Below are 22,036 nucleotides of genomic sequence, written 5' to 3'. Positions count from 1 at the left end.
CCAAGTATTTTCCTGGGCATATGAAGGTTTGCACGGATGGAGCCCACGTCCACATGAAAAAGAAACAAAAGTTGGTTTGACAGTAAATATTAAATAATGAAGAAAGACTTTATGCAATGACTTATAGTGGGATGCCCTGCCCACTTGCCCACCGACTCTAATAAAAAAAACAAAAGTTGGTTTGATTATAAAATAAGGAAGAAAAACTTTATGCAACAATTTACTGTAGGATGTCCACTTGTCCACCGACTAAAATAAATAAATTAATGGATGGGTCCTAGAAAATGAACTTTTGACTCATCTTCTCACTCTTATTACAACTCACAAACACATACTTCCATATGCGTTCACCAAGACGCTTCTTTTAGGGAATATTTTTTGTTAAACTTGCAATTTCATCTGTAACCTCATTGTTATAGTTCATCCATTTCCTTCATGGCTCTTCTTCCATCCGCATCTTCCTCTTCTTCTTCCAAGAGATGGAAATACGATGTATTTCTCAGTTTCAGAGGTGAAGACACCCGTAAAATATTTACAGATCATCTATATGCTGGTCTAAAACAGAAAGGCATATTCACTTTTAGGGACGATGAAAAACTCAAGCAAGGAACATCTATTGCCTCAGAGCTCTTGAAAGCAATAGAAGAATCGAGGTTTGCTATTGTTATTCTATCAAGAGACTACGCTTCTTCAAAGTGGTGCTTGATTGAACTAACAAAGATCGTTGAGTGCATGGAAAAGACAGGATTGGTAGTTCTACCTGTTTTTCACTATGTAGATCCTAGTGATGTGCGAAATCATAAGGGGACTTTTGGAGAAGCCTTTGCTAAACATGAAGAGAGTTTCAAAGATAACATAGAAAATGTACAAACATGGAAAGCTGCTCTGACAAAAGTTGCTAATCTTGCTGGATGGGATTTAACGGATAAGTATGAATTTCTTTGGAATAATGTTAAATATTGTCAACTTTTTTTATTTTTCAGAATTTATTTATTACTCCTATTAATTACTATTTTTTACTTGGCCACCTGATAAGAGTGTATTTTTAACTATTGGTAGAATAACCTAGGCTAACCCTATTCTAATTCTAGTAGGACTAAATTCTAGTCATGCAAGTTTAAACTTTACATAGACCTTGCAAAATATTTGGCCCCTAATATCTCTAAAATTGCCCCCATAAAACATCTAGTAATGAATTTTGAAATATAATTAGGCACTATTAATGTGGCTAAACGAAGCTAAGATTAAGTTTAAGATGAATGTTTTGCCTTTAAATGTGGTTAGCTTTGTGTCATCAAAATTATAGTTTTGCTATTTTCTTTGCAGGCATGAAACGATAGTTATCCAAAAAATCATTAGAAGGATATTTAGTGAGTTGTATCACAAACTCCCAGGTGTTTCTGAAGACCTTGTTGGAATGGACTCCGGTGTGGAGGAAATGTTAGATTCATACTTAGGTGAAGGATTGGACGGTGTACGCTTTATTGGGATTTGTGGGATGGGCGGAATAGGCAAAACAACTCTTGCACTGGAAATTTATAGAAGAATTTCTGATAACTTTGAAGCTAGTAGCTTTATTGCTAATGTTAGAGATGCAACTAAAAATCAAGGTCTAGTTTCTTTACAAAAACAACTTCTTGCTAAAATCCTCATGGAAAGTGAAATAAATATATGGAATGTTTATGAGGGAATTGATGTTATAAGGAATACATTATGTAATAAAAATGTCTTTATTGTTCTTGATGATGTGGATGGAGATGAACAACTAAAAGCATTAGCAGGGAGACATGATTGGTTTGGTCCAAGGAGTAGAATTATTCTAACAAGTAGAGATAGTCATTTCTTGCAAAGAAATGGAGTGGATGATGTCTATAAAATTAAAGGGTTGAATGATGATGAAGCTTTGAAGCTTTTTAGTTGGAACGCTTTTAGGAAACCCCATCCTAAAGAAAATTATGTGGATTCGTCTAAGTACTTTGTGAACTATGCTAAAGGCCTTCCTTTAGCTCTTAAAGTTGTAGGTTCTTCGTTGTATGCTAAAGGAAGGAATGAATGGAAAAGTGCCCTAGATAAATTAAAAGAAGAACCTAATAGAACCATTTTGGATATACTTCAAATAAGTTTTGATGGGCTTACAAATTCTGAAAAAGGGTTGTTTCTAGATATTGCATGTTTTTTCAAAGGAGATAAAAAGGATTGCATAAGTGATATACTGGAAAGTTTTGGTTATTATCCAGACTACAATATTGGTGTTCTTAAGGACAAATCTCTCATAACCATTGATGACCAAGGAATTCTATGGATGCATGATTTACTGCAAGATATGGGTCAAGAAATCATTCGTCGCGAATCCCCTAAAGAGCCAGGTGGACGTAGTAGATTGTGGATTTATAAGGATGTCATTCATGTATTGAAGAATAATACTGTAAGTTGACTAGTAAAAACCTAAACTTAAAGATATATATATATATATATATATATGTGTGTGTGTGTGTGTGTGTGTGTGTGTGTGTGTGTTACTATAAAATTTTCTAAGAATTTTTACCAATAATTCCAAATTCATTATTTTTGCTTATTAGGGAACAGAGGTAGTTGATGGTATAATGCTAAACCTACCTATTCAAAAAGTGGAACACTTGAGTGCTGAAGCCTTCTCAAAGATGAAAAATTTGAGATTGCTTAAAATTGGTAATGAGAAACCTCCAGAAGACTTCATAAATGGTACTATGCAACTTCCAAAAGACTTTAATAAGGGGAAGGTGCAACTTCCAGAAGGGCTCAGTTATCTTTCTAATGAGTTACGTGTTATTGAATGGCACGGATATCATTTAAATTGCATACCAACCAATTTCCAACCAAACAAACTTGTTGAGTTGAGAATGCATTGTAGTGGCATCAAACAACTATGGAAAGGAAATATGGTAAGATTATTACTTTTGCAAATGTGTATTATATTCGTTTTCATTAAGGCTTGACTTTATCTAATTATGTATTGATTTATAACAGATTTTTGATGAGTTAAAGCTTATAGATCTCAGTGACTCTCAAAAATTGATCAAGACCTTGGACTTCAGTAGAGTCCCAAATTTGAAGCAGTTGATTCTTCAACGTTGTATAAGACTATCTAAGATTCATGCATCTCTTGGAAATCTCAAATGGCTTACTCGATTGGATCTAAATGGTTGCAAGTGCCTTGAGAACCTTCCACCCAAGATCAACTTGGAATCTCTTGAAATTTTTATTCTTTCTGGTTGTTCAAGACTAAAGAAGTTTCCAGAAGTTGTGGGAAATATGTCAAATTTGTCAGAACTTTATTTGAACAAGACTGCCATTAAAGAACTACCATTGTCAATGGAGCATTTAACTGGCCTTATCAAACTAGATCTAAGAGACTGCAAAAACCTTTCTAGTCTTCCAAATGTTTGTTGTTGTTTGATGTCTCTAAAAATTCTCACTTTGTCTGGTTGCTCAAAAATTAATGAACTGCCAGAGAATTTGGGGAATATCAAAGGTCTTGAGGAGTTAGATGTGAGTAAAACTGCTATATCAGAATTACCTTCTTCCTTTGTTCTCTTGAAAAATCTCAAAGTACTATCTCTTCATCGATGTGAAGGCTTATCATCTGCATCATCAAATAAACTCATCAGTTTTCCTTTAATGCGAAAAAGAACAGTAGACCCCACGGGCATGTTAGTGCGTTCTCTTTCTAATTTATGGTCTTTGACCGAATTGAATCTAAGTTATTGCAATCTTCAGGCAATCCCTGAGGGTCTTGGTTGCTTGTCCTCTTTAACAGAATTAGATCTTAGTGGAAATAATTTTGTTTGTCTCCCTGAGAGTACTATTCGACTATCTAATATGGAGATTCTTCATCTGTGTGGTTGCACACATCTTCGATCTTTGCCAGAGCTTCCATTAAATATTGGGTTTATTAATGTCGATGGTTGTACCTCACTGGAAATATTACCATTAAGACTTGAAGATGGTCGTTATCCGAAACTCTGTCTTCTCAATTGTGTTAAATTGATTAACAAAGAAGACTACGGTGACATGTTATTAACAACGCTAAGACGCCACATTCAATTTAAGGTCTCTCTCTCTCTTTCTCTCTCTCTCTCTCTCACTCTCTCTTGCTTGTGAGGTTCTAAATATAATGATTTTGTAATTTTGTATGTTTCAGGGAGATGAACCCATATATGATACTATAATTCCTAGAAGAGAAATTCCGAAATGGTTTAAGCATCGAAGTGTGGGGACTTCAGTGAATTTGCAAGTGCCTTCAGATAAATTGAAGGGAGTTACTGTGTGTGCAGTTTTTGTACTCCGCCAACATCATCCACTTCACCAACTTCCTTCAGTTGATGATGGTGGTGGTTCAGGTTATATATATATGCATAGGATTCAGTGGTACTTGAAAGCCAACGGAGATGAAAGCAAATTGACACTCGGTGGCTTTCCTTTTTCGGAACAATTTGGTAAGATTGAATCGTATAATCTTTACCTGGGTTACTATTCCTATAAATCATTCGATCAGAAATTGAGAGAAAATTTGAGTCAAGGAGATGCTAATGGATTGGGTCAAATTGAGATTGGATTTGAAACCGACGGTCCAGGATTAGAGGTTACAAAATGCGGGGCCCGCTGGATATACGAGCAAGACAATGAAGATCTGAACCAAACTAAGCGTGGGTGCAGCAGCAGCAACAGCTGTAGCATCACTCCTTATGAGGATGATTTGGAAGATTCAGCAAAAAAATACCAAAACTGAGTGAAAGCCATGATGGGTATTATAGGGATGAGAATGGAACCAGCGGAGAAGGTATCTCTAATCTAATTGAAAGATTTATTCCACGTTTGGGAAATTGGAATGGGAATTTAAGCACACAAGGACAATGTAACTCTAATTGAGAGGAAGAGAAATCCCAGTGAAAGTTGTGGCTTTGATGAATCTGTACAGCTGATAATCTTTTTCCTCTTAATTTTTTGTAAGTCACTGATATCTTTCTCCCTTTTACGGATCTTTTTTTTGTAGCTATATATTTCTTTTTTAAATTCATTGGCATATGCTTTCATTTGAGTTCAACCATCTACATTTTTTTATTTCAACCATCTGCATTTTTTTATTTTTTGTTCACTTATGTTGTGGGAAAAAGTAATCACATGGCTGGCCTGAGAAAAGACTGAACTCTTTGGTGAAAAATGGCCCAAATTTACTTCTTTCCATTTGATTTTACAACAATACTGGAATTGGAAAAATGTAGTAAATGCCATAAAGAGAAAACTCACCCCATTTGTTTCATTTTGATTTTTGATTTTTTAATGAATAAGAATAATGTTACGATGCGAATGCTCTTAACTCTTAAGCCATATTAGTGGAAAGATTTTGTGGACGAGGGTGTTCTTGTATGAGGAAGAGGAAGTGGAGGAACACATGGCTACGGTGAATTGTTGTCAAGGCTACGGTGAATTATTGTCAACAATTCTAAGACATTATATCAGTCAGGTCTCTCTCTCTCTCTGTGTCTCTGTCTCTGTCTCTCTCTCTCTCGCATTTGAAGTTCTAAACATTATGATTTATTTGTTTATTTAGATATATGATAAGTACGCATAAGGTTTGTTGTTTCGTTAAAGCTAAAGGGCATCAATCTACCGAAGTGATCCTTCCTTTATCGGAGGAATTTGGTAAGATTGAATCGTATCAGCTTTGGCTGGAATACATTCCCTCTAGACACTTGGGAAGCGACTGGGAAGAAAATTTGAATCGAGCGGATGCTAATGGATTCACCCAAATTGAGGTTACATTTGAATCGAAAGGTCCAGGCTTGGTGGTCACAAAATGCGTAGCCCATGTGGTATACGAGCAAGACATAGAAGATCTCAAACAGACTATGGCTGGGGCTGGGTCTAGCAGTTGCATCATCACTCCTTATTCTGAGGATGAGTCTGATGATGAACCAGAACCACCACATCCAAAGTGGATAGAGCACCCTAATCTAATTGAAAATTGGATTGGGAATTTATGCACATAAGGTAACTCTGATTGTGTGGAAACTTTCGAAATTTGAAAATGGAGTCAATGATTTTTTCAGTTGTATTCTTGATGATTTCTAAGGCTATGAAGAATTTTGTTGATTTTGTTCAGTTTGGCTAATTAGAAAGCTATGGAAATTTCCCTTTTGTGTTGAGTTTGCCCTAAAATTGGGCAAACTCAACACAAAAGGGAAATTTAAATTTAAAACATTTAAATTTTGGAACATTTAAATTTAAATTCTGGGTTTCCTTTGAAACATAAAAAAAAAAAAAAAAAAAAAAATTTCTTATCCTATTTTTCATAGAAACTGGATGAGTGAAGAAATACTGTGTTTTATGCTTTCTCATGGCTCAAGCATGCCAGTTATGTTTGGCTATGCTAGAATATCTTTCCTTACCATAAAAGCAGGAGAACTAATAGTAGGTTATATTGTTTTGTATATATGCTTTTTGAACGCACCAGTTGGAGCTATGCCCCAGAAGAACTTGTGTCTTTCTTGCCCCTATGGTGGCTCTGATTCAACAGGTAAAAGCTACCAGTTATCATGTTGTTTTGTAATTTGATGTTCAATTTTGGTTATATTTAAGTTTGAGATAATTTTGTAGTTTATATGGCTGGTACATTGCACAATTATGAAGTGGTATGCTCCTTGGCTTGGCTAAGGTGGAAGGTGTGCAGGCTGTGAGAGAGGGGTTGGACTTTTGGTTTTTAGTGCTTATGTATTCAATTTCTCATTGTGATTCTAAATTTTAAGAAGGGGCTTTCTAATTCTACCTGCTTCAAGTTCACTTTGGAAGGGAGTATGGCTCTTAATAAATAGAATCATAATCATAATACAAACTCATTACTGCTTGAAATATATTAATAATATCAAAATAAGGCTAGACTACTAGAAGATACATCAGCCTCAATTTCTAGCAAAGAAGATTCAATTGCTAGAAATTGGCCAACCTTGATAGTGCAGAATCGTGGGCTACTCTTCTAACAGCATGGTGATATGTAGTTTTAGCAAACAATAAGCCATTGTGTGGCCTCTTTATCTGATAAGTGGTGTCTCATTTGTCTGTCGATGATTAGCAATAGCAAAAGAAAGATATAAAACTATAATTATGAGCAATACCTAGTAGAACTAGAAGCTCTAATGAGGAATTTCACCTTGAGAGTCCAAGAAAACCCCTTGATCCATTTTTAAAGACGAGGGAAAACAAGCTCTAGAATAGCCTTTTCAATACTTGCACAGTTTCCTTCATTACTTCTGTGCTCTTCCTTCTGTCATAGATTTGTATAAAAGATATCATTTATTTCTTCTTTTCTTTGTGATTTGGTGAGATCTGAATTTTCCATGGATACATTTAACTCACATTAGCATTCCCTCATTTTTCGTAAAAAAATAATTTTATGCAATTTGTGTTTGCTCTGTTCAATTTTCCTGTCAATTAAATTTTCTGATGGAGTCCTGTCCTACATGATATCTTTCTTATTTTATTATTTTATTTTAGATCCATGAACTTCTTTTAAGGACATCACAATTTGATTTTATATCATGTGGATATTGCTTTGTGCATTATTTTTGTATTCTGCTTGCATTATCCACTTGACCAACTTCCTTGTACTGACGATTTAGGATATATGAGATATACGCATGAGCTTCAATGTTTCATTAAAGCCAGCAGATATGAATCTGGTGAAGTGGATCTTCTTTATCCAAGGAACTTGGTAAAGATTGAATCGTATCATATTTGGCTGGAATGTTATCCCTTAACATTCTTCGGAGAGGACTGGTTTGAATAATTGAATTGAGTCAAAGATAATGAATTCAGTCAGATTGAGGCTACATTACAAACCTTCGGTCCAGGTTTGGAGGTTACAAAATGTGGTGCCCATTTGGTATTTGAGCAAGTCATTGAAGATCTCAAACAAACTAAGGCTGGGTGTAGCTGCTGTGTAAACATTCCTAATGAGGATGATTTTGATGATTCAGGAAAAGACACCAACATTAAGCAAAGGCATGATGACTAAGATGGGGGTGGGGCTGGATCTAGTGCAGAAGGTACCTTTAATGATGTTCAACCACACCCAAAGTGGATAGAGTACCATAGATAATTGAAAATTGGTTTGGGAATTTATGCACACAACAACAAGGTGACTCTTATTGTGAAGAAGAGGAATCCTAGTGAAAGTGGAAACTTTGATGAATCTGCACAGCTGGTAAACCTTTTTTCTCTGGTTTTTTTAAGGCACCTCTTTCTCCCTCTTACCGATCTTACAGCACTGGCTGGGGGCTTTGGGGGTTTGCAAGTGAATTAGATTTCAGTAAAGGTGATAAAATTATTTGCAAAGTTTTCTTGTTGACTAAAATACAACTAATGCAACTTGGTCGCTTATGTTTAGAGATCTGATTTACCTTTTTTAAAATCATTTAAAATTAGGACAACTACTTAAAACTTAAAGGACCCTTCTTTTTCTCTTTTTTAATTTTGACCCCATACCACACCACCCATTGTTTGGTTGATTAGAAACCTGTGGAAATTATGCTCTTAGGTAATCGTGTGGGTTAGTCTTGTAAGTTCTAACATGCTGATATGTAGAGTTTACACAAACAATAAGGCATTGCTTGGCCTATTTACCTGATAATTGGGATCTCATTCATCAATTGATGATTGATAATAGCCAAAGAAAAATGCAAAACTGAAATTATGAAGCAAGACCTAGTAGAACTAGAAGCTCTGACTAGGAAGTTCACCTTGAGGACAGAAACAACCCCTTGATGCCATTCTTAAAGACAATGGAAAACTAGTTTTAGAATTAACCTCCACTACTTGCACGGCTGCTTTCTTTAGTCTTCTTTTATAGAATAATATGAAAGATCTCATTTATTTCTTCTTTTCTTTGTGATCTGGTAAGATATAAATTTTCCATGGATAACTTTGACTCGCATTTCTTTTAATATTTATGTTATTTATATATTTCCTCTGTTTTTTTTTCCTGTCAATCAATTTTTCCAAAGTTGAATATTGTCCTTCATGACCTGTCAACTTAATGTTTGACATCCTATGGCTATGAGTTTATTTAACGGTTCTGTCTGAATCAATATGTATTTAAATGCTAGATCAATCTATAAACATGATGTTTATCATTAGATGAAATCCCTTCCTAGGAACACCTTTTTGTTTGTTAATTCTGTTATTTGTTTCTGCCAGTGTCTTCACTCTCCAAAGAGGGCTGATGGTGCAGAAGTTACTGCTGTCACTGCAGGGAGAGTCATTGGATCCATAAGAGGTCTCAATTGTAAGCGACTGGTCAGGATAGATGGTGCAGAAGCACAGGCTCTGTCTTGTATACAAAGAAGATGCACAACAGATTTGGCAAATTCAGTAAGGCTTCACTTTATGATAATTGGGACATCATTCGTGAAGATGTACTGGAATAATATTTTAGACCATTAAAATCATTCTCAAATCAACCATTCTCCATATATAAGTGTTCTCCCTGAAGGTGAATTCTCAGCCATCAAAGTACCGCCCCTTCTCTGTCTATCCAGCTACTTACATATTTCAGTAAATGGAAAGGACTAGCTCTATGTGCTTTATTTTCATTTCATGAGCATCTGATCATAAGTGAATCTTGATTAAGACTTCCCACCACATTAGTGGTCATTTGGATAGTAAGAAAGGTAGCCTAGAATCTTCCCTAGTCTATTGCATCAGTATAGGGAACTTCACGTAGTTAGGCCCTCCATATCTAAGTTAGATATGGAGGGATATATTTGGCTTTTACAACATAACTTGTGGATCATTCTCAGATTTTTTATGTTTCAGTGCAGTCACATTGAGGTTTCAGCTGTAAGTGACTTCCCAGGTTTGATGGCGCAGAAGTGTGGGTAAGGTTTATTATACCCTCAAGAGGAGGAAGAGTTTGGGTAAACAATCATTAAATGCTCTAAAGAGACTTATCACAATGTGGATCTCATCCATCAATCAGTAGCAAGTGATATTCCAAATGATAATCAAGAGTGAATCTTGTTGCTCCTATGAGGACCTATATTCTGGAAGGTTGAGAAGACCCATTTATCCAGAGCAGATCAGTAGACATAGCATTTATTTTGATTTTTGAGGACCAACACCCTGATATTCAACTCCACCAAAATGATTTACTGGTAATAAATAAGTGTATTTCCTTTGAAAGTACCATCTATCTCTCTCTCTCTCTCTCTCTCTCTCTCTCTCTCTCATTGGACATCATGCTTCTGTTCAACCAATGTAGTGATGAGCTACCACAAGCTTTTGCCTCAAGACACTTGCAGCATCATGTACTACTCTGTCCATACCTGGTGTAAACAATATCATCAGCATGCCATTAATCCAGCTACAAAATATTTTTTCCATCTCCCACAGATCTTATAAGCTGTCTTGTTCACTCTCTAAGCTTGAGGAGTTTCCTCCAGCCCCAATTGAACTTTTGATAAATTCTAATTATCCAAAAGGATCTATCTCTTAGCAGATTTTCTTTTATTTAAGCCAACAAAATTGAGCCAGCTTGAGGAAAAGATTTCATGCATTCCTCATGATTGTTGACTTGTTACGGTCCTCAACTCTTTTGAGTCCCACACATACTGAATTCCAAGCTACCTAGTACATGAGTTATCACTTCCAGTGCAAAAGGATTTTCTAAATTGCGGCTCAATCAGCTTAATGACTTTCTTAGGTAGTATGAAGATTTAGATCAGTATACCTGTATGCTATAAAGCACTAAGGATAGCAAATGCAGCCTCCCAGCAAAAGGGACAGTTTCTTAGTTCCCCAGGGATTGATTAATGCATCTCGTACCTTGTTTCATTATTTTGATATCATATAAATGTCATTTTATGTAACAAAATGTAGTAGTTCTGGGTTAGTCAATATGCATTTGAGTTTGGATGTAAGTCCATTTTCAGACCCATTTTTGTCCATTAACTTATGTTATTTCTTTTTGATGGTTTTCCAAGAGGGAGGGACTGAAGATGGTGTTACTAGCAAGGACTGTCATTGAATTTTGAATGGACGAAGTATACTTCTAATCTATATATATATATATATATATATATATATATATATATATATATATATATATATATATATATAAAACACTAGCATCTATGCACACGCGTTGCACATGCTTAGAAGCTTTTCTTCTTTTTTTTTTCATAAAAAAAATCATACATACTAATTTGGGGTTGCATTATCCAATCACCAAAATTCCTAAGGGACTGATGAGATGAAGTATGAAAAATTTATTTTATTCACAAATGTATAAATCTCATCACACTCTTAGGAATTAGTCTATATGAATTTTTTTTAGAGTAGAGGCTAGTATTTATTAAACAAACTAATAATATGCCAGTAAAAAAGACTATTCTTTTCTACCATGCCAAACCTCATCTCACATAAAATAGGGAACTTAAGGATATTCTATTTTAAGTGTATGAATTGAAGTAAACAAGTGATATATTTCTAAATTTATGCAAAATACAAAACCATGAATCACAAAAGAAAAAGAAAAATAGTAAAAAGGAAAACCAAACAAACAAAAAACGTAAAGATGAGGGAGAAAGAAAAAATGAAGCCGAAGAGCACTCTTTCCCCATAAATTTTGCACATATTTCAAAAATTAACCGGAGCATGTATATATATATATATATATATATATATATATATATATATATATATATATATATATATATAGTTTTATTACACAATAAAAATTAAGAGATGGTATAAGATAATTGTATAGTATTGATTAGGATACTTGCAACTTCATTTTCAAAAAATGAAAAATAAAAAAGCAATCCAAAAAATCAGTTATCATATTCTTTTTTCGATAATATATATTTGAAATTTACTGTTACATACCTTCCTCTCTGTCATGAAATGGCTCTAACAAAAAATCTGCATGACTTTTGTGTTTTTTTTTTTTTTCTTTCCAAAACAAAAAAGCAAATTTAGTGCAATCAAAATTTTGGAGTTCTATTAGTTTTTTTTTTTTTTTTTCAATTGGAGGTGTTTTATTCATATGAAAAAAGAATAAAAAATGGCTAAAGTTGAGGGAATAAAAAAAATGAACGTGAAAAGAAAAAAGTCTAAATTTTAAGAGTTCTCTTTTTGAATTCAAAATGATAGTAGTTGTATGTGTTGTAGAAAGTATAGATAAATTTGTTATTTGTTTGACATTTATGACCTTATTTCTAAGAGAAGTTACCCTTCTACATCACATAAAAGTCCAATTCAAAAATAGGAGTCCTCTTATATAAAATATATAATATAGATAAAAGTTGGATCCCAAAATTGGTGGATTCATACAATGATGACACATGTACTTTTACTGATGCACATAACTTTGACATGTAACAAAATAGTCATTAAATGTAGGGTGATATGGACTAAGCTATGTGGTAAGTTTCAATTTGTTCAAGTGATACATGTCAGCCAATTATGTCAGATGACATGTTATTCAATTGCAAAATAATTGTAGAGTTTTTTTTTTTTAGGAAAAATTGTAGAGACTTAATGACTAATAATTGAGAAGGAAAAAAATATACTCTCAGTATAATTTTTTTTTTTGGGAGAAGGAACTCTTAATATAACCACGTTATTTATAGGTATGATAAAAGTCTAATACCATAATAATTATGGACCAGTTATCTAATACCATAATTATATGAGTATTAATGCTAGGGAGAAAATGGGATAACTAAAAATTCAATAACAATGAGGTAGACTAACTAAAAATTCAATAACAGTGGGCCAAAAAAACAAACCTATTACATATCCACTTTTCCAAATAGCAGGACCAAATAAATAAAATTCATCAACTTCTCTTCTTGCACCCACTTTATCTTGGAAGCTTTCTCTTCTTTTTCTTTGAGTTGCATCTTTTCTTTCTCAAAGCCTTTCAACTTCCTCTTTTGAGGTTTCTCAACCAAAAAAAAAAAAAAGAAAGACTTCCTCTTTTGAGGTTTCTCAACCAAAATTCTCAATCCAATATGCTTTTGGAGATAGTAGTTAATTATGAATCCAAGAAATAGGGTAAAACCTGCAAATCAAGTTCAGGCTTTCAGAGAAAATACATGCCAGACCAATCTAAAGGGAAATTAAAGCAGACAATCTTCATGCTCCACATCACCACAAGAGAAGCATTTCTTGTTAGTTGATGATGGAAAATTTACAATCAACTTATATGCTCACTGTATTTTGGTAAATAACAGCTGTGTGCTCCAAAATATACGTCATGTGGCGACATTGAAGTTGCCCGAAAAGAATTTGATGTATTGCCTCAAAGAGGCATAGATGCATGGAATGCCATGATAATAGCCTATTTATGTCAAAAGTACTCGAATGAAGTTCTAAATCTATATCATCAAATGATCTTGAAAGGTGTTAGAACTAATAACGATAACTTGACTTTCATGGCGGCCCTCAAGGCATGTACGAGGTTCTTGGATTTGAAAACGGGGGAGGAAATTTTGTGTAGAGCAATGGATTGTGGGTTTGAGCTTCATTCGTTAGTTGGGTCTTCAGTTTTGAATTTGTATGCAAAGGCGAGTAAGTTGGATGATGTGGCTAGTGTTAGAAAAATCATGAAAAAAGACTGGGATGAAGAAAGTGCCAGGGTATAGTGTAGTGGGAGTGAAAGGGAAATTCCATGCTTTTCTTATGGAAGACAAGAGTCATTATCAATATGAAAATATGATGCAACTTTTGGATAAGTTGGATCATGAAATGAGAGCTATTGGATATGTCCCAAATTAAGACTGAATTTTTGTTGCATTCCTTTGATGAGGAAGTCAAAGAAAAAATGTTATGTAATCATAGTTAGTGGCTTGCTATTGCTTTTGGTCTCTTAAACATAGGGCCTGGAACCAGATTATTGATCATAAAGAACCTTAGGGTGTGTGGGAATTGCCATGAAGCAACTAAGTTCATTACGAAAATTGTTAACAGAGAGATTACTGTGAAGGATGTGAAGCAATTTCATCACTTCAAGAAAGGTATCTGCTCATGTGGTGACTACTAGTGAAGCTGATGTGCATAGATTTCCTTTCTCTTTACTGGATTTTTCACAGCTCAGGTGTTGAATATTAGGGTAGGATCTAACGTCTCTGTAGGAAAGCAAGTTGCTAATATTATAATGGGGTAATGGAAGAGACAAGCAAGCTAGCATCTCAATTGCATACTACAACCTCTAAGGAGTGTATAGATGAAGCTTGGTAACCAGTAAAATCCTTGGAGATGGTCCCATCCAACATATCCATATCCAGCTGGGTTGCTGGTAGAATTTGGTTGTTGATATACATCCACCATTTTATCAATTTCACCTTTATACTATATTCTTCAACCAAGTTCAAAGAGATTTTGTCGAAAATGATACACTTTCTTTATTGCTCACAGTAGATGCAGATTGTTGAAAGGATTTATCTCTGATTGGAATACCAAAGAAAAAGACTTGTGGGATTTTTTTAATCCAAATGTCTTCTTGCTTGCTTAGCATCAACAAGACTGATTTTCCTCTAACAGCTTCGATAATTAATCATTTTGAACTCTTAACTATTTTTTTTTTCTCTTGCTTTCTAGTGTCAAAGGCGATACATTTTTTTCATCTCACAATGCTGTGGCTTTTTTACTTCTGTAATATTAAAATTCAAAATTTTTGAGGTTATTATTTGGTTTGACATAATTGGGAGTATAGACACATGTTCACATGTTCTAGTATTTAGTTGAGAATATAGACCATTACAGAAATGGTCTAAAGAGCAACCCTTTTTCCAATTGTATCTGGTAATTCATTTTAGTACATCACTTGTGGCTACACACACACACACACATATATAATTGTAGTGGCTAATAGAGGTTGCGACTTCTTTAGATTAGATTTAGTGTATTTTCTTCCTTGTTTTGGGGAATTATGACAGAGTTCTGAGCTTATGCAAAAGGTACAATTCCCTTTTCTTCTTGTAGTCATGCACTAAAGGATAAGTGGGGAGTGGCATATGCTCAAGTGACTTCTAGATGTGCTCATTGAAATGCTGGGTGACATCAAGAAGTTCTTGTGGAACTATTGCTTGATGGCTGATTGTGCATTCCTTTTGTCATTTTGGGGATGTTAAGGGTGTTTTTCACCTTTCCTCTACTTTAGAAAATGTTTTTGTACTGTATTTACAACCAATAAGGATTCCCCATTTGTATGGGGTCCACCTCCTCCCTTGGCTTATAAAGGGGAGAGGGATTGATTTCCATAAAGAGCAAAATTTACCACTGTGAGATACTGTTCATCGTTCACCCTTTTTCAATATCTGTTATACTAGTGGCTAGAGGTAGAGGATTCCTTGCCTCATTTGTGGTTTTTCAGGGTTTTCCATGTAGTGTTATTCTCTTTACACTCTCATCATATAAACCTCTAACACTAAAATGGCTGTTGTTGTTACAATTATGACAACCAATGTATGGATAGTAAACCAATCTAAACCCACTTTCCTTGAAAACCCATTTCTAAACCTTAACTATCCCATACATTTATAGATGCTTAGCTTCCCTATACCTTTTGATCTTCCCTGGTGCCATTGGAATTGAAGGCCATAGGTTTACTTTATGCGGGACCCGACTAGTTTATGGTCAACACAACCAAGTTGTCGACGCTCAACAAAAGCAGTGGAGATGAAGGAGGAGGAGGACTGCTAAGTTGCACAGACTCGAGTACAACAACAATTCTTGAAAAATTAGGGTCTGACACGTTTGGGGTACTACTATTAATTAATTAATTAATATTTATATAATTTAAATATTTCTAGACATAATTTATGCTTATTCTAGTTTTAAAAATTATGTAACAATAAAAAATTGCTTGAAAACATATCTAAAATTAAATATTTATGTGATTTCAAGGAGTTTTGGAGTAATTTTCAAATTATTTATGTGCTCATGGGGTTTTTATTATTATTATTATTATTTATACTATTATTTAAGAGGTTTCACTTATTTGGATTCCTCATTTTTTTTAATTCAAAAATAGTTCAAAAATGCGCCTATACCCTTATATTTAAGTAGAAATAAAACTACAGGATAATCTGGTAAAAATGCAACTCTAACTCCCACTAAAACATTGCCTAAAAAATAGGACTACTTTTCTGTTAATTTTCAAATTATTTTATCCACTTATAAATTAGATTTTCAAAATAAAAAATTATATATATAGGCTTCGTCACACGCAGTTTGCTCGTGCAATAAGGCTTTTTTTTTAGTGATTCTATTTTGTAAAAAAAAAAACTGTATTTTATTATTTATATATATATAATTTTTATTTTAAAAATCTAATTTATAAGTGAATAAATCAATTTGAAAATTAATAGAAGAGTAGTCTTATTTTTTAGACAATATTTTAGTGGGAGTTAGAGTTGTATTTTTACCGGATTGTGCTTTAGTTTTGTCTCTACTTAAACATAGAAATTGTAGGGGTATTTTTGAAATAAAAAATAAGGAATCCAAACAGGGGAAATCCCTTAAATAATAGTATAGATAAATTTTTTTTTTTAAAAAAACACAAATTTTTTTTCTACAAAATAGAACCACTAAAAAAAAAACTTCATCTTCTGTTAATTTTCAAATTATTTTATCCACTTATAAATTAGATTTTCAAAATAAAAATTATATATATAAAATTATAAAAAAAACATAGATTTTTTTCTACATAATAGGACCACTAAAAAAAAAAACCTCATCGCACGCGCTTTGCGCATGTGATGAGGCTAGTTATTATTATTTTTAGTTAGGAAATTCTTATTTTGGGTTTGGGAATTTTATATAGTAGAATTATTTTTGTATTAGGCTGTTGGTATATTTTTGTTGTGGGTTGGCTTGAATTGGGTTAAATTTCAATCTGGGCTCTATTGTGATAGGTTGGGTTGCTGGCTCATGTGTATTCGGGCTTGCTTGTTTGGGTTTGAAGCTAGATGGAATTGGACCGATCTGTTTTTGATCTAGAACATTCTCTCCACTCTCTCTCTCTCTCTCTCTCTCTGCCGCTTGCTCTGTCCAATGGCAGAAAGCTCAATCGCTTTCCCTCTCTCTCTTGATTGATCTTCTCTGTCTCACTTTCTCCATCTATCACGACTCAACCCCCAAAATCGATTCAAATTTCAAAGCTTACAGGCAGAACTTTGGCTTCGTTGGTCAGATTGAGGCAAAGCTAATGAATTCAGTCAGATTGAAGCTACATTACAAACCTTCGGTCCAGGCTTGGAGGTTACAAAATGTGGTGCCCATTTGTAATTCGAGCAAGTCATTGAAGATCTCAAACAAACTAAGGCTGGGTGTAGCTGCTGTGTAAGCATTCCTAATGAGGATGATTTTGATGACTCAGGAAAAGACACCAACATTAAGCAAAGACATGATGACTAAGTGCAGAAGGTACCTTTAATGATGTACAACCACACCCAAAGTGGATAGAGTACCATATATAATTGAAAATTGGTTTGGGAATTTATGCACACAACAACAAGGTGACTCTTATTGTGAAGAAGAGGAATCCTAGTGAAAGTGGAAACTTCGATGAATCTACACAGCTGGTAAACCTTTTTTCTTTGGTTTTTTTTAAGGCACCTCTTTCTCCCTCTTACGGATCTTACAGCACTGGCTGGGGGCTTTGGGGGTTTGCAAGTGAATTAGATTTCAGTAAAGGTGATAAAATTATTTGCAAAGTTTTCTTGTTGACTAAAATACAACTAATGCAACTTGGTCGCTTATGTTTAGAGATCTGATTTACCTTTTTTAAAATCATTTAAAATTAGGACAACTACTTAAAACTTAAAGGACCCTTCTTTTTCTCTTTTTTAATTTTGACCCCATACCACACCACCCATTGTTTGGTTGATTAGAAACCTGTGGAAATTATGCTATTAGGTAGTTGGATTTGGTGTTGAGTTTGCCATGGAATTAGACCTGAAACATTTGAGTTAGGTTCCTTCTGAGTTCTGACTTATTTTTCTGGGCCCAATATAAGAAACTTACAAAATGTCTTTATTTTTTTTATTTTGATAGATAATCAAAGTAATATTATTAATGAAAAGTAAAAGGAAAAATACAAGTTGTTCACGATGATGAACACAGGAAAACATAAACAAACAACAAAGAAAAAGAAATCAAGAGGCTATTCTAAGAGAAAACATAAACTCAGAAAAAGAAGAACACTCTGTAAAACCTCATCATTGAGACCAATCAAAAAGACTACGCTAGCATAGAACTTTTAACTCTTCCAACATCTTCTTAGTGCCATCAAAGGAGCGATGATTTCATTCCAACCGTACAATCCACATCAAACAACTTGGAATCAAATTCCAAATATCTGAATATGATTCCCAAGCCAATGATGCCAACAAAATAACAACCCCACCACAAAGCCTGGCATGACCCATTGAATACCAAAAACCTAAAGCATATAAACCTATAAAGAGGGCACAACAGGACAATGAAGAAGAAATGGTCCACAGATTCCCCATTACGACGGCAAATACAACATCAATTTTCCAAAAAGCGACCCTTAAGCATGAGATTATCCAAAGTAAGAATCCGACCATAAGCAGCTGGCCACAAAATGTCATTATTTTCTGTTTTCATTTAAACAAATTTATGTAAGGATGATATTTTGTCTAGAACTCCTGATGTGTGTGTGTATATGTCTAATAAGTTAGCTCTGTTGATTCATAGAGTAAAGCTATAATATTGATTCCTTTCTTTAGAACTATAATATTGATTTTTTGCAAGTCACCATCTTTCTCCTTCTAAAGGATCTTGTTTGTTTGTAGCTGTATATTTATTTTTTCTTTTTATATTCATTGGCATACGCTTGCATTTCTTTCTCCTTTTAAGCTGTGACAAGGGCCATTTAAGATCAGTAATTTGTGTTTCTTATTTCTGCTAGTTGCCCCACCTGATTGTGTGCTCGTCAATTTTGTTGGAGAGTAAAATCTGCACTTTGTTGCTCTCTTTTTATGGAATTTATTTTAATTTTCCATAGGAGAATGCAATAGATGCATGCAATCCCGGTGTTGTACCACTCAACTGGAAAGAAGAAGCGTGCAAAAATCTCCAATCTTATTGCTCTCGTTGAGTATTATTAATTTCTTTTTGTAAAGTAATTGTAGTTTTTGAATTATTGGCTATCAGTCGAATATCTGTACCACTCAACTGGAAAGAAGAAGCGTGCAAAAATCTCCAATCTTATTGCTCTCGTTGAGTATTATTAATTTCTTTTTGTAAAGTAATTGTAGTTTTTGAATTATTGGCTATCAGTCGAATATCTGTAATCGTGTTATCTCTGATCAGAATCATCTTTATTGAGGATTCAATTGCTAAATTGGCCAAGTTTGACAGTGCAGAAGTGTGGGTTAGTCTTGTAAGTTCTAACATGCTGATATGTAGAGTTTACACAAACAATAAGGCATTGCTTGGCCTCTTTATCTGATAATTGGGATCTCATTCATCAATTGATGATTGATAATAGCCAAAGAAAAATGTAAAACTGAAATTATGAGGCAAGACCTAGTAGAACTAGAAGCTCTGACTAGGAAGTTCACCTTGACGACAGAAACAACCCCTTGATGCCATTCTTAAAGACAATGGAAAACTAGTTTTAGAATTAACCTCCACTAGTTGCACAGCTGCTTTCTTTAGCCTTCTTTTATAGAATAATATAAAAGATCTCATTTATTCTTCTTTTCTTTGTGATCTGGTAAGATATAAATTTTCCATGGATAACTTTGACTTGCATTTCTTTTAATATGTATGTTATTTATTTATTTCCTCTGTTTTTTTTCCTGTCAATCAATTTTTCCAAAGTTGAATATTGTCCTACATGACCTGTCAACTTATTTTTTGATATCCTATGGCTAGGTGGTGCAGAAGCACGGACTCCGTCTTGTATACAAACAAGATACACAACAGATTTGGCAAATTGAATCTGCTGTAGGGCTTCACTTTATGATAATTGGGACATCATTCGTGAAGATGTACTGGAATAATATTTTAGACCATTAAAATCATTCTCAAATCAACCATTCTCCATATGTAAATGTTCTCCCTCAAGGTGAATTCTCAGCCATCAAAGTACCGCCCCTTCTCTGTCTATCCAGCTACTTACATATTTCAGTAAATGGAAAGGACTAGCTCTATGTGCTTTATATTCATTTCATGAGCATCTGATCATAAGTGAATCTTGATTAAGACTTACCCACCACATTAGTGGTCATTTGGATTGTAAGAAAGGTAGCCTAGAAGCTTCTCTAGTCTATTGCATCACTAAAGGGAACTTTACGTGGTTAGATATGGAGGGATATATTTGGCTTTTACAACATACCTTGTGGATCATTCTCAGATTTTTTTATGTTTCAGTGCAGTCACATTGAGGTTCAGCTGTAAGCGACTTCCCAGGTTTGATGGCGCAGAAGTGTGGGTAAGGTTTATTATACCCTCAAGAGGAGGAAGAGTTTGGGTAAACAATCATTAAATGCTCTAAAGAGACTTATCACAATGTGGATCTCATCCATCAATCAGTAGCAAGTGATATTCCAAATGATAATCAAGAGTGAATCTTGTTGCTCCTATGAGGACCTATATTCTGGAAGGTTGAGAAGACCCATTTATCCAGAGCAGATCAGTAGAAATGGCATTTCTTTTGATTTTTGAGGTCCAACACCCTGATATTCAACTCCACCAAAATGATTTACTGGTAATAAATGTGTGTATTTCCTTTGAAAGTACCATGTATCTCTCTCTCTCTCTCTCTCTCTCTCTCTCATTGGACATCATGCTTCTGTTCAACAGGACTATGATTGAAGCTTTGTATATAATTCTTGTCAAATTCTAGAGTGGTTCAACCAATGTAGTGATGAGCTACCACAAGCTTTTGCCTCAAGACACTTGCAGCATCATGTACTACTCTGTCCATACCTGGTGTAAACAATATCATCAGCATGCCATTAATCCAGCTACAAAATATTTTTTCCACCCCCCACAGATCTGATCAACTGTCTTGTTCACTCTCTAAGCTCGAGGAGTTTCCTCCAGCCCCAATTGAATTTTTGATAAATTCTAATTATCCAAAAGGATCTATCTCTTAGCAGCTTTTCTTTTATTTAAGCCAACAAAATTGAGCCAGCTTGAGGAAAAAGATTTCATGTATACCTCATAATTGTTGACTTGTTACGGTCCTCAACTCTTGTGAGTCCCACACATACTAAATTCCAAGCTACTTAGTACATGAGTTATCACTTCCAGTGCAAAGGGATTTTCTAAATTGCGGCTCAATTAGCTTAATGACTTTCTTAGGTAGTATGAAGATTTAGATCAGTATACCTGTATGCTATAAAGTACTAAGGATAGCAAATGCAGCCTCCCAGCAAAAGGACAGTTTCTTAGTTCCCCAGGGATTGATTAATGCATCTCGTACCTTGTTTCATTATTTTGATTATATATATATGTTATTTTATTTTACAAAATGTAGTGGTTCTGGGTTCGTCAATATGCATTTGAGTTTGGATGTAAGTCCATTTTCAGACTCGTTTTTGTCCATTAACTTGTGTTGTTTCTTTTTGATGGTTTTCCAAGAGGGAGTGACTAAAGATGTAACCTTCCTATACTTCTAATCAATATATATATATATATATATATATATAAAAACACTAGTATCTACGCATGCGCGTTGCACATGCTTAGAGACTCTTCTATTTTTTTTTTTCATAAAAAAAAATCATATGTACTAATTCGGGGTTGCATTATTCAATCACTAAAATTCCTAAGGGACTGATGAGATGTAGTATGGAAAATTTATTTCATTCACAAGCGTATAAATCTCTTCACACTCCTAGAAATTATTATATATGAATTTTTTTTTTTTAGAGTAGAGGCTAGAATTTATTAAACAAACTAATAACATGCCAGTAAAAAAGACAATTCTTTCTACCATGCCAAACCTCATCTCACA

General features: G+C 34.3%; 1 long non-coding RNA gene and 1 pseudogene across 1 annotated transcript; both read left to right on the top strand.

The window, feature by feature from the left end:
• Nucleotides 1-304: 304 nt before the first annotated feature.
• LOC142620820 (TMV resistance protein N-like) lies at nucleotides 305-10,215 on the top strand (annotated as a pseudogene).
• A 6,921-nt stretch (nucleotides 10,216-17,136) lies between these two features.
• LOC142619063 (uncharacterized) lies at nucleotides 17,137-21,667 on the top strand. The gene is made up of 3 exons (XR_012841416.1): nucleotides 17,137-17,624; nucleotides 19,948-20,782; nucleotides 20,878-21,667. It is a non-coding gene; the product is annotated as an uncharacterized LOC142619063 (long non-coding RNA).
• Nucleotides 21,668-22,036: the final 369 nt, after the last annotated feature.

This window comes from Castanea sativa, chromosome 12, assembly GCF_040712315.1.
Source record: "Castanea sativa cultivar Marrone di Chiusa Pesio chromosome 12, ASM4071231v1".
In the NCBI taxonomy this organism is placed as follows: domain Eukaryota; kingdom Viridiplantae; phylum Streptophyta; class Magnoliopsida; order Fagales; family Fagaceae; genus Castanea; species Castanea sativa.
Note: the sequence above shows the minus strand (reverse complement) of the source record. Positions and strands in the feature narration are given on the sequence as shown.